Source organism: Staurois parvus, unplaced genomic scaffold (genome assembly GCF_062004578.1).
Source record: "Staurois parvus isolate SC_StPar_1 unplaced genomic scaffold, SC_StPar_1.0 ptg001451l, whole genome shotgun sequence".
Lineage (NCBI taxonomy): Eukaryota > Metazoa > Chordata > Amphibia > Anura > Ranidae > Staurois > Staurois parvus.
The window spans coordinates 1,695,366-1,709,679 of record NW_028319247.1 but is presented as its reverse complement, the minus strand read 5'-3'; the positions used below and the strand labels follow the sequence as shown (position 1 = coordinate 1,709,679).

At 47.0% G+C, this 14,314-nt stretch overlaps 1 protein-coding gene across 1 annotated transcript in view; it reads right to left on the bottom strand.

The window, feature by feature from the left end:
* The window catches only part of LOC149435916 (uncharacterized), a 256,377-nt gene that overhangs the window by 36,310 nt on the left and 205,753 nt on the right, over nucleotides 1–14,314 (bottom strand). The gene's annotated exons all lie outside the window — the stretch shown is intronic.

Below are 14,314 nucleotides of genomic sequence, written 5' to 3'. Positions count from 1 at the left end.
TTTTAAAGCGCCCCTGTGCTTGTGCGCAAAGGCAAACGCGTATGTAGGTTGTGCACGCATATAGGTAAACAGTGTAACTTTATAGCAAGAGCAGTATTTCTATCACCGGACCTCCTGTGTAACTCTAAATGAGTAACCTGTAAAGGCTTCAAAGCTTTGCCAATGGAGAGTTTTAGATACCGTAGTTTGTCGCCGTTCCACGAGTGTGCACAATTTTAAAGTGTGGCATCATCATCGGGTATTATATTTTTATGTATTATTTTTTCCAAATGAATTGCATTTGAAAATCCACTGCACAAATACTGGGTGACATAAAAAAATTGCAACACCCACCTTTTTATTCTCTAGGGCCTCTGCTTAAGAAATGGGTTCTAAGTGAATTTCTAGCAAAAAAAAAAATGCTATTTTTTAAATGTAATCAAAAAGTGTCAGAATTGGCCCGGCCTGACAGTGGTTAGCTTACTTGCATCTCTAGACATGTCACAGATTCTCTGAGATACAATTTGTGATATTTGTAATGTTGTTGGCATTAAATTGTATCGTATTTTGACATAAGTGTGTCATGTATCTGTGGATTTGTTTCTTGAAGTAACAACTATAAAGTTAAAGTTCAGGGTGTTTTTTTTATTTATAAGGAAATACGGAAACAGACACCACAGGCCTCTGTAGTGTCCGTCGTCTTCTGGTGTCAGCATGTGAGGGAGCAATGCCCGGAGACTGATTTCCCAGCACTCTGAACTGTCACCTCAGTGCAGCCCCCAGCCGAGTCTCCGGGACGCCACAACCGCCATAGTGTAAATAAATGAAAGGAACACAGACTTCTCCACAGATTAACCATCTTCTACTCTAAATAAATAATTGCCTTGATTATGGATAGTAGAATGAAGACCAGCTGTGTGTCTGTAGCTGATGTCAGGGGCAGTTGTACCACTGTAATGGTTAGGTGATGGTGTCAGGGGCAGTTGTACCAGAGTACTGGTTAGGTGATGGTGTCAGGGGCAGTTGTACCAGAGTACTGGTTAGGTGATGGTGTCAGGGGCAGTTGTACCACTGTAATGGTTAGGTGAAGGTGTCAGGGGCAGTTGTACCAGTGTAATGGTTAGGTGAAGGTGTCAGGGGCAGTTCTACCAGAGTACTGGTTAGGTGATGGTGTCAGGGGCAGTTCTACCAGAGTACTGGTTAGGTGATGGTGTCAGGGGCAGTTGTACCAGTGTAATGGTTAGGTGATGGTGTCAGGGGCAGTTCTACCAGAGTACTGGTTAGGTGATGGTGTCAGGGGCAGTTCTACCAGTGTAATGGTTAGGTGATGGTGTCAGGGGCAGTTCTACCAGTGTAATGGTTAGGTGATGGTGTCAGGGGCAGTTCTACCAGTGTAATGGTTAGGTGATGGTGTCAGGGGCAGTTCTACCAGAGTACTGGTTAGGTGATGGTGTCAGGGGCAGTTGTACCAGTGTACTGGTTAGGTGATGGTGTCAGGGGCAGTTCTACCAGTGTACTGGTTAGGTGATGGTGTCAGGGGCAGTTGTATCACTGTAATGGTTAGGTGATGGTGTCAGGGGCAGTTCTAACAGTGTAATGGTTAGGTGATGGTGTCAGGGGCAGTTGTACCGGAGTACTGGTTAGGTGATGGTGTCAGGGGCAGTTGTACCAGAGTACTGGTTAGGTGATGGTGTCAGGGGCAGTTGTACCAGTGTAATGGTTAGGTGATGGTGTCAGGGGCAGTTGTACCAGTGTAATGGTTAGGTGATGGTGTCAGGGGCAGTTGTACCAGTGTAATGGTTAGGTGATGGTGTCAGGGGCAGTTGTACCAGTGTAATGGTTAGGTGATGGTGTCAGGGGCAGTTGTACCAGTGTAATGGTTAGGTGATGGTGTCAGGGGCAGTTGTATCACTGTAATGGTTAGGTGATGGTGTCAGGGGCAGTTCTACCAGTGTAATGGTTAGGTGATGGTGTCAGGGGCAGTTCTACCAGTGTAATGGTTAGGTGATGGTGTCAGGGGCAGTTGTACCAGTGTAATGGTTAGGTGATGGTGTCAGGGGCAGTTCTACCAGTGTATTGGCCAGGTGCAATGGTAGACCGTGCAAGATACTTAGCAAGAAGGAGCACAGTATGGCCAAATCGAGAGTACCACACTCTTCGGGTCCAATTTCATGCCACAAAGATCACCTCAATCCCGCAGAGCAGTTGAGGAAGGATCTTCAACAGGGCATATACAGGAAAGGCTCAAGCATCCCTGGATTGTTTACAAACCTGGCAAGCCTGGAGTTGATTCTGGATTTTGGAAGGTGCACAACCATAGTCTGCCCCACCTACGACATGGGCCCTGAAAACACCTCGGTGAAGGCCCAGCCATTGGCCTCACAAATTTCAATTCCAGGGAATGTGCATTATGGTGAGGGACTAAATGTGCTTATTCTCCCCAACTCAGTATCTGACCACAAAGTTTGAGATACCTCCATGGCCATAATAGCAGCCTAAGGACTAGAGAATGCCCTCTACTTGGGATGGTTAGGGACTTTTTAAGGTAGACAAGAGTAGAATCCGCAGACCTTTTCTTTTCTTGTGAAACCCCTCACTCCATCGGATATTGCTAAACAACCATTTGGGGAGGAAGATAAATCTTTTCAGGGGCAGCCATAGGGAAGGTCTTCGTTTGGGGGCCTTGTTTGGACCCATACTGGTGACTTGCAGTTGCACCAGCACTAGTGCCTCCAGCTCCAAGCAGGTGCACACCTCATCCACCAGGACAGAAATGGTGTCCCCACGCTTGATTCCAAGATTCTGAAGAGGTGGTGTTAACCCCAAACAAAGGGGGCCTTTTCCTGACCATACAGAAAGAACACAGATGTAGAGTATAAATATTCTAAACTCTGTGCTAGACACAAGAAGACAGACTTGTGTGGCTACGATTTGATGCCCTGATCTACATGGACCATCCTTAACACCTGTTCTGCTCTGGGCCTCCTCCAGGACTGGCCTACACATCACGAAGCACAGTCCGCTCCCCAGGGGTCTCTCTCTTCCTGGCTCACTCCAGATTTGGCACAATAGCTGAAGTTAATGAGTTTACACTGGCAGGGGCTCCCACTGGCTGACAGTTATGCTAATCCACTGGCACGTATTAATAGAGGCACACTGGCCAGTCTCTGCCCTGGCACTAGTACAGCCTGGCCCAGGACTGTATGTCATACATAAACTCTCTGCTTCCAGTGTGTTCTGTACCGCCAGAGACATGTCTATGAGGAAACAGTCGTTGTCAAGGGAAACAAACTGTTTATGTCGTCTCCTTTCATAAGCGTACACAGAGCCCACACTTGCTGTGTGATTTAGGCCTTTAAAAGCTCTGTAAGCCTATGTGTCCATGTACAAACAAACGTATTAGAAGAGCAGCGTCTACAGGCAGCAAGAAAATCCCACCAAGGGGGCGTGTTCAGGGGAGGAGCTGAGGAGCAGGAAAAAAACGCTAAATGCTAGGCACTTTTAAGCGTTCATGTATTCCAAGGGCCAGAATAAATTATTATTCTGGCCAATGGAATCCATTAATTCTCAAAATCTTGACACGCCTAAAATCATGTACTTAAATGCGGATGTGCTTTTTCAGCTCCAGGCCATTTCTGGCACTTTTTGTATACATTGTAAATGTCTTAATTTGGTGGTTTTTGCATTTTATTTTAGGTCACATGGCATTTGCATAGCAGTTTTTCAAATGCAATTTTAATGCATTTTTTTTTACATTTTAATGCAAACCCCCCCACAATATGAGGATGTTATGCTGAGTAAATTTTACTATTCATAGGTGACCCTACAGAGGAGGTCTGGTGCTAGAATTACTGCCCATGACTTGACGCTCACGGTGATACCTCATTTGCTGTTTGCATGCGTGCAGCTTTGTAAATGAACATCCTTGTGACTACGACAAGACGTGACAGGTACTCTCTATGGAGGCATCTAGGGGTCTTTAAGACCCTAGTTCCCTTCTCTGCACTTGAAAGCATTCAAAACATCAAGATCAGTGTTTCCAAGCAAACCAGAAGTAATGTCAAGTCATCGGACAGGGAGACAGCCGACAGCCCAGTGGGATGGGAGTTCCCGAGAGAACTGCGATAGGAGGGGACGAAGAAACTGAGCGGCTAATTAGCTGCTCTGATTGCTTGTACAAGTGAGCTGACCGCCGGCTCTAAAAAACGGTACAGGGCTGATGCCTGCAGCTGTGGGCAGCACTCCGGTATAACCACCGCAAGTCCAGCAACATATCATGGATGTCACTGGTCCGCAAGTGGTTAAGCAGCTATTTTTTGAGTTACTATGGCAGTCAAAGGAGCTAACCAGCGCCCAGTGCATTGCCAGTCTAACTGATGAGAATTCATTTTGTGCACTTGTCTGCCTCTGAGCAAAAGTTTATGGGAAGTACATTGCAATAGAATGTGATGGCACTTTATCTCTCTATATATTTATTTAGACAACAGAGGATTGGAAATGGTGCTGCTGTACTTTGTATTCACATCCTGTATTATGCTCTTTGTGTTGATCCATAAACACATCTCACAGATCTTGTCAGCAATCAGCCACTTTCCTGAGTTGAGCTTTTCCCTGGCAGAGTCACACCCACCATGTCAGGACCCCCAGGGTCTGACATAAGTACTGCCAAATTCTCTGGGTTGGAAGATGAGGAGACGAGAGAATGCCGTGTTGTGGCTGCACATGACAAATGTGGCAACGGCACATCAGAAACAGGTGTATATGAATTTATCTCAAGGTGGAAGCAGCACTGAGGCCAAGGAGTCCATAAAGAATACTCCATCCTCGGATGCTTACATGCTGTCAGTTGCCAGGCATCATTGGTTGCTTAGATGCTGACAGCATCATAGCAACCAATGACAGCCTTATTCATCTGCCAGCCGGGAGATTCCCATCCATTGCCATATTTGGGTAATTACATCAATGACAATTCCTGCTCCCGTCCTATGTTTACATTCAGCTGTCAGCTAGGGAATCTCATGGTGTCCTAGCAGCCCACTAGCCCCAAGGGGGAAGCTGTCACATGCATGACGGCTTCAGTTTCCTAATCTGCGAATTGGCGGTAAATGTTGTTGGAAAAGTTTTGCAATGAAGACATCTCTTAGTATTCCCCCCCTCACCCCCAGATCACATAATTTTCACCTACTCTCAGTATTCCATACCCCCCTATCACAGAGAGTGGTTACCCTCTCTCATATACCCAGAACGCTGTCACCCAGGATTCTCAATAAACAGCTTTAAAGAATAAGTTCACCTTTTGGACAAAAATAACAACTGTACATTTTTTGCATTTATTATTTTTGTCCAAAGGAGCCTGGAAAGCATTGCAACAATTATCAGTAGATCGCCTATGCCATGCAGGTCTCCCGTCCGGGATGTACAGCCAGGCAGATATTCTGGTAGGAAGCTTCAATGAAAACTACAAGCATACAGCCGCTAAGGCTCTGGGGACTTGCAGTTCATTCATTCACGGAAGTCTGTGAATGAATGACACAACCGTGTGGGCGGAGCCCCGCATGGCCGCACTGTTTTCAAATCTGACAGATAGCGCGGGCGCGGCTGCAGTTATGGGAGCATGTTGCATGTTCCACCCTAAAAACGGATGTAACGTGTTCCCAAAGGTGAACTTATCCTTTAAGCACCTGTATTAGTGCACTGGATTCCCATTCCGAAAGAAGATGATATTTATACAGCAGCAATGGCTGGTATGTAGTCCCTGACTCTGCAGAGTAAACATGGCTGGCAGTCATGTTCTGTCTTATCCTGATAATCTGTAAATTCTTGTCTCCATTGTCTGCCATCACGTACACCAACTCCGCTGCTCATCTGACCTCAGTGCATCATGAATCTTCCAGATCTGTTCACAGGTGACTGAGTACTTGTCCCGCCTCACCCCGTGTCTCCACCTAAGCCAGGCCCTGAGGACACTTCATAACTGTTCATGGCACGGCATGTCATGGAACAGATCCCGCTCATATGGAATGTGGGGGTGTCAAGTGAACCCCGCAGATTACCCAGTATGAGAAGGGTCTCTGCACTGCCCTCCTCCCTCAGGGAAGCTGAAATCAGTCTTTGAAAGTTGACACTCCAAGGAAATCTCCCCTCCAGGGGTGTTATTTCTTCAGTTCTCCCTGCAGCCTGTACAGTGTGCGGCTATCACATTTCCATCCACTGTATGCAATGCAGCACATTCCCATGTATTCCTATTGATGGACTGGGTTTTACAGCCTTATTGTCTGATCATTTAAGTCGGGGCACTCTGTAATTACACAAAATTACATCCCCCACCTGATGGGTGTAACCATTACCTGCACCAGTGCCGGCAGGTGCAGGGATGGGAGCGAGTGGATGCCAGAGCAAACCCATATTATCTCACATTAAAGAGACCCTGTCACCAACAAACCAAATTCCAGTTGAAAGCAAAGAATAGTTGAAGTATAACTAGAGACAAAACTCTTTTTTTTTTCTAGTTTTGGATCAGAGTGGAGAGGGATTAGAATGCTTGTCGGGTTCCATTGCTGTCTGTGCCCCCGTTAGGGAGGTTCACCCTCTATTAGTCTTGTTTACCATTATCAGTAACATAATCTTCCAATGGGGACACTACTTGTGGTGACCTGGGAGTCCCCAAGGAACTCCCCTAATTTGCAGAGATTTCCTCTCACTTCCTGTTTGGCGATGGGACAGGAAGTGAAGGAAAATCTCCACAATGGTACACAAATGGTGAAAAAAAATTGACATGTTTTAACCCTTCCTTGTTGTATTTCAAGGTTTTCACAGGAAAACAGGTAACCTAATAATAAACGCGGAGTTCACCTTTACAATAAATTGTATGTACTTATGAATTTAAGCGCCATACCTGTAGGTCCATCACGGCATACCCTCAATGTTGTCAAATGGAGATCCACGTCTTCATACCTGTAATCTGGAGCGCCCTATACATTGGTGTGTTTCCTCCTTCATATACATTCTCCCTCCCCTGTGGTAGCAGTGCTGAGCTCAGCCGCTGCCGTGACAGGAGAATACTGCACTTAGGCGGGTCTTTGCGCTTGTTCCCATGGTGCTTGGAGTGTGCCCAATGTACGTGGCCCCATGGTGCTTGGAGTGTGCCCAATGTACGGGGCCCCATGGTGCTTGGAGTGTGCCCAATGTACGGGGCCTCACAGATCACAGCAGGTCTCTCCCATTTTGAGTGTTTTTAGCAATGTTGTCGGTAAGCCGCAGTGGGCCTACAGTTAGTAAGGCTATGCTGTGGGACAAGAACGCACTGCTCTTTCGCAACCACGCACAGAGGCCAATTTTAACCCCTTGGCGCCGTCTCCTCCCGGTCCTTTAAGGGTTTCAGAAGGCGGGAGGCGGGGCGGGGTTTTAAGGTCATGTGACCGCCATGATTTGCCGTCACATGATCGGGAAAGGTCTGCGCTCTTAGCACATATGTTTTTGTTAATTGCACGAAAATGTGCGGCAGTTCGATGTCAAGGCCCAGACGCCAGGAGGCCGCACATTTGTGTGTGGCCAGCGTGAAGAGGTTAATGGCACCCCACACATCGGAAAATGTAGCACAGTTACAGGTGCATGAAGCAAGAGCACCAATAAAAAGGTGCCAAAGACTTTTTGACTTGTGTTTCCTGTAGTTACAGCAGCCCATTCAAATTAATGGGCTGCTGTGCCCGGCGTGAATGCGTCACGCACAAAACACATCAAAGCTGATTTTGAAATCGTGCGACTTACAGTGAAGTTGCACGATTTCAAAATCGGGTGACCTGCCGATTTCAGCTGCGATTTGCAAGACATCTGACACAGATGTCTATACAAACTGCAACAAAAGTAGTGCATGTAGTACTTTAGAAATCAGTGCAGCTCCAACCAAGTCGGAACCGCACTGATATGACCGCTCTAATAGCGGACAATAGGGTGCAACTTGGCATACAATTTGCAAGACGCATGGCATGCAAATCGCATACAAAGTTGCGCCCGATGTGACCCGGGGTTTAAACTATCTCTAGAAACTAGTTATTATGCACAGCTGGTCCAGATTCTGTCTGCTCCAATTCTATTAAATCTCCCCAGTGGTTCCGGGGTCCCGTGACTGCACAGTACATTCTATTACAAAGGTGAACTGACAGGTATAAAGTTATGCAACCAGACTCATTGTCAATTCAGTGCTGCTTCTCTCCATTATCTCCAATTTTTGGGATTAAGAAAAAAAAGTATATATTTTCTGAAAGCAGACCCTGGAGAAGAAAATGGTGGTAGTGTCTGTGTTGAGCAAATAGTTACTAAATATGTCAAGTCTAAATTGCGTAAGTCCATGGAGTCGCAAATAACTGGTACCCGAAATCCTCCATAGGGGACGCTTACAGGTCATCCAGTGTAGAGTTATTGCACTTGTGTGGCATTAGATGTTACGTACACATCCTCGCCCGATGCTGCACTGTTTGTGTGCGGCGTGTTTCAGAGTGCTTTAAAAAACATTTTTTTAACTTTATCTCCATCACAAGGGGACTAACCGGTCCGACCCTTATGGGCAGGAGATAGGTACTCTTTATGAAGACTGTTTGAGTATCTGGCTACCCTAGCTGAGGAATGACAGCTGCAACCCTGGAAGTCGCTTATGGAGTCACAAAAGGGATTGGGGAACAGATGTTTCCCAAGTTCCACCGAAGAAGCACTTTCCTGCGGTTGTTGCTCTTCAATGAAACAGGACATTTCGGGAACCACCATGGGTATTGCCAGCAGGGGAGAAGGGCATTTTTTTTAGAGCCCCATAAAAGTGATCTGGTGGCTCTAGAGCAACTCAATCACTTTTAGCAGAAAGCTCTTTGCTTTATCCACTTGTCTACCATTCAAGTGAACTTGCTCTGTGCAATACAATCCCATTTCCTCCTCTTCTCAGGTCCTCTTCCTCTTCTTTGTGTGGGTCCCATAACAAGCTGCTTGCTATTGCCGCATGCCTGCAGGCTTGCTCCCGAGCCGAGCCCTTAGACACAGGCAGCTCAGCCCTGCCCCCTTGTCACAGCATTTGACTACTCTCAATCAAGCCTGCGATAGCAGGGAGAAGAGAGGAGAGAGCTGCTACAGATGAGCAGACAACATTTTTATCTTCACTTTTATGGACTTTCCTACAGAATACAAATTGAGTGTCAACGTCTCTGTCTTTCACAGCAAAATGTTCGATGTCCAGCCTCCTCGCTGTGTCGATTGTCTGGGTCCCTGCCACATGCTGTCCTGGTTCCATCCATTGCCCCTACAGGACACAAGATCTTGGAGTGCTTCAGGGCCAAAGCTCTTGAAGACAGCAATGTTTGGTTTTGCAACTCGCCAAGGAGGTAAAAGTGAAAGAATCAATGAAGTGATGGCACTATAGCCTGGCTCACATCTTGGCCAATTGATGCTGAATCTTCTGATACCCGAGCTGTAAGTGCCTCTGTCTGCACTACTGCTGTGAGCTCAGAATATACATCCCGGTTGTGGTCCTGTATGCCTCACCCAGCGTTGTGTCTGTCAGTTGTGAGAAGTGTCGGCAGGTTGTGGATTATGGGGAATGTGAGGAATGTCAGCAGGACATAGTTTATATTAGGACAGAGCTGTATGTATGTAAACGCTGCATCACATTATACCTCTCCCCGCTGAAACCCAGGCGGAAGCAGGCTTGATCTTTGTGATTTATGTCTCTGAGCAGGTGTCCGCAGGGGGCCACACACCAAGACAGTGGAGGAGCTGTACAAACTTTTCGGATGGATTCACCTGTCAACCTGTCAGCGGTGTGCGCTGGGGGAGAGTGTACTGGCCGGGACCCAGGCTCCCTCCTTTCTGTATGGGTGAGTCATTTCTCTGTTCACCTTGGTCACTGACAGGAGAGATGACAGTGTGAAGCTTCTCCCGGGGCTTAGCTACACAACACACAATGAAATACCCATCACAAAGATTTCCTGGAGGTGCTCTAAGCACTGGTCCGAACTGTATTTGTGTCAGAATAGGACACCAGTTTACACCTGCCCTGAAAAACCACAAACAAGTCACAATAAAGAATTACAAAAGCTAAAACATATTTTTATTGCATGTTCAGTTAAGCTGTGAAAACGAAAGATATAGACCACACACAGAGCTGCTGCTGAAAATGGCCGCTCCCGTCCGTACCCGAATGTCGCCAGCTTGAAGGGGTTATACAGGGATGATGCCTGCAGCTAAAGACATCATCTCGGTATGTTTTTTTTTTTTTTTTTGGGGAGGGGGCTTTCATGTAAAGCAATTCTAGCGCAATTAGCCTCTGGATCGCTTACAGGCAGCGGAAGGGTCCCCTTCCCCCTCGGGCTCCTCCATCCCACCGTGGAGGGCCTGGAAGCTGCGGCTGACTATAGAGATGACCGAGGACCGGAACATCCACAGTCATCTGTGCGGTCTAAGAAACCGCAGGCAACAAGTATTTTGTCACTTTCGGTTGTGCCAGGATGTAAACAAGCCATCCATTACTGGCGTGTAAGCCTTCAGATCAAACCCATTTGGATTTGATCTGATGCTTTGAAGGGCAAAGGAGAGATCTAGGGTCTAATAGACCCCAGATCTCTCCATAAAGAGGACATGTCATGGTCCATGCTATCACAAGGGACGTTGTTCATCCCTTCTGATGATGTAAATGGTGTTCACACGACACGTGAGGTATTGCCACAAACATGAATCTAGAACCAGACCTCCTGTGTTACTCTAAACTGGTAACCTGTAAAGGCTTTAGAAGCCTCACCTATTGAGAATACATGAAGGTAATAAATGTACAGAATTGGGCCGTCGGGCTCTGAGTAGCGCACACTACACTCTGCCAGGACAGGCATGTGAGTGATACTAAGGTGTGACTAGAGCGCCCTCCCCAGGAGTTCGTCATATGACAAGTCACAGCATTCCGGTGACCTCCGTCCTGTCTGCATTATTTAAGTCCATGACTTTAACAAACAAAAATCCACCATCAGCCATGTGAAATGGAGAAGAAAAATATTCCGTGTCAAGCACACAGACCGTACCATTTCTCCAAATAAACATTTGTGTTTTTATTTGACATAAATCAAAGTGTGACACTCTTTACTCTCCTCCTGCTTGGCCTCCATATTTTTGTTGGCAGTTGTAAATGCCAGTCCGTGAGCATTGTATTGTAAGTAATGTCTCAGAAACCAGACAGGGCAGATACTTGGAGCTGACGGGGGTTTGTGTCGGGGCAGATAGCGCTTCTAACACCACCAACGCATTGTCTGAGGTTATGGTTCTATCTGCAAAATCTCCAGCATTTATGGTCCATGTATATAAGAGCAGCAAACAAACACTTATTTGCACACAGTTACATGCATTTGTTTTAATTAGAGATGAGCGAATTATTCAAAAATTCGATTCGGCTGATTCGCCGAATTTGCGGAATAAATTCGATTCGATGCAAATTTATTCGCTGCGAATTTAACTTATTAAAAGGGTTTCTAGGCTTCAGAGAGCCTTTATATTAGTGCAGAACACTGTACCTTTAATTTAAATGCCCTTGGAGTCTGCTGGGGAAGAGAAATAATACTGTCAGTCAGTATGACATGCAGATGAGTGCCGGCGATCTTAGAATCAGCGCACACTTCACTCATTTGGGCAGTCACGGGGCCAAAACCAGAGTGTGGAGCCACAGTGTGGCGGTGGAGGCAGCAGCAGCAATGGGAGGCCATACAGCACCCTATGACAAAATGGAACCCACCAGCAGTGTGAGGAGACCTGAAAGTGGCACATGGCAGAGTGTGGCGATGGAGACAGCAGCAATGGGAGGAGGGGGAGGAGGGGGAGGAGGGGGGGGGGGGAGGGGGACAAAATGTGTATCTATTTGTTTCCGAATAAAAACATCTGTATCCTAAATGGAAACAAATAGATACAATGTTTCAACCGCTGTAAATGTGAAGGAACTGTCAGAAATAGCGGAGCTCTCTGCAGGGACACTTTTTGCCGGCTGTAGAAGGGATGAAAATCGGCCGATCGGGGAAAATTTGATTCGTGCATCCGAAGTTTGCTAATTTTCGGATTCGGCGCGAATCGAATTTTTCCTAATATTCCAAACGAATTCCACTTCGTCATGTTCGATTCGCTCATCTCTAGTTTTAATCTAACACACTTGAAAATGCTGAACATGTCTAAGCATCGTGTTTATGTGCATCAAGTGTTTTTTCTGCTCTTATGTTATTTTTTTCTTCAGCCTGTAAATGCTCTTCAAATACGTGTGTTCTAAATATACATGATGGGATATCAGACAAAAAACCACCAAACACCCGCAGGAGCAGCATGTTGTATGTCCAGTGTGTATGAGGCCTTAGTGTAAACAAATCTGGTGCACTTAGCAAACAAATCAACCAATTTATCCAATTAATGTCCACCAAAGGGGCCTAAACTGTACACTTATTGATAACCCCCTGGACAGTCACTACTGAAGCACTCTCTGATAAATCCCGCCTCCATTCAGCCTGCAACTGAACTGATTCCCCTATCTACACATTTGAGGTGGATGCAGGAATCCTTTCCGCTGTGCTATTGTACTCTGTCAGTGGGTGCTCCCAAAACCACCACTCCCCCTCCCGCCATCACAATACACTGGTCAGCTCTGCAGCACTGACAGAAGCAACATTACCGAACAAGCTCCTTCCACAGAAGTCGGTCTTTAGATCAATTGCTTTTGAATGGTAACTGCCATAGATGGATAGAAATGTGTCCGGTCCCTGCTGAACCAGCCTAAATGTGATCCCTCTATGGCCAGCTTGAAGTGATTGTAAATGAAATTGTTATTTACATCTCTATACTTACCTGCCCCTGAACCTCCTCTTCTCGGGTCCCCTGCCTGCACTCCTGTCTCCTTCTTTCTGTCCAGTGCCCCCATGGCAAGCCGCTTTTCATGCTCACTTCTGAGCCCCTCTGCTCTGTTCATTGACACAGATAGCGGGACTCAGCCCTGCTCCCTCATCACTGGCTTGATTGACAGCAGTGGGAGCCAGTGGCTCTCGGTGCCCCAACAAAGCCGGTGAGATACGGAAGTGAGGGAAGACCTGCAGATGTGCACAGCACTGGACCACTTTAACCTCTTCATGCCGGCAACTCCCGGCCCTTTAAGAGGTTTCTGGGGTTTTAGGATCATGTGACCGCCGTGATTCACTGTCGCAGCGGTCACATGATCGGAAAAGGTCCCGATCACAAGGGGAGAACGGGACTTTCCGTGAGACACCGACACATGTGCTGGAAGCATGCAGGGCGCGGACTCTGTGTACCATTTGAAAACACATATGTGATCAAATATGTGGCCGCTCGGCATCAAGGCCCAGGCGCAGAGAGGCTACATATTTGCGTACGGTCGGCGTCAAGGGGTTAAGAATACCTAGAATGCCTTTCAGATTCTCCAAACCTGCTGAAAACATTTTTCATTTTCCTTATTTACAGACTGAAGAATACTGAAGTGATATGATGCTGAGAACAGAAGAATACAGCCGCAGCTGAAGACCAGGACTGTTTTTTTGTAGTCCGCAAACGTGCAAACTACAACGAAAAACCCGTAAGTGTTTCACAAAAAAGTGCAAGTGCAAAAACACCACACAAAAAGTGCACTTAGGGGTGTGCTTTGTCCTACCCCCGAAGGGGTTGGACCACTACCCTGATCCCCCGGGGCACGAAGCTCCTGACAGGGACAAGGTTCCCATTTGGTCCTCCTGGCCAAAAGGCCTGGTGGACCACCGTTCCTTATGCCCAGCCGAAGCTGGACATCCAGTACTAGGCCAGGGGGTTCTCCCGAAGAGAAAAACCCCCTAGGGACAGGGGAGGAAGGAACCAAAAGGCCACACATCCTCCCCCTAGACTTCAGGGCAGGCCCAAGGACCCACACCCTCCATCCTGTGAGAAAAACACACACATAAGTAAAAGTGACAAATGTGGGGTGAGAAAAATAAATAAATAAATAATTAAATAATCTATAAAAATAATAAAAAAGTGGTCGTGCCCAAATTGTGTACTGACCAGGCCCTGAGGCCTGTAGCCTCTAGGACTTGGCCAAAAGGCCCGGTCCTAGAGGCGCAGTGAAAAAAGTGTTTTAAACGCGGTGACCATGTGCTCATTCACAACGTGGGGTCCCACACCCAAGTGCTACTCAGAGCACCCCTGAGGCGACTACTCAGGGGGCACCGTGTTTGCGGACTTTCTGCCTCCTCAGCCCCTGGCCAGACCAAGGTAGATCCGTCCAAATCAGGAGGTACTGGGTCTTTCCAGTTTTCTCGGAGGAATTACTCCCAGGGCCCCAGCTTAACTCGTG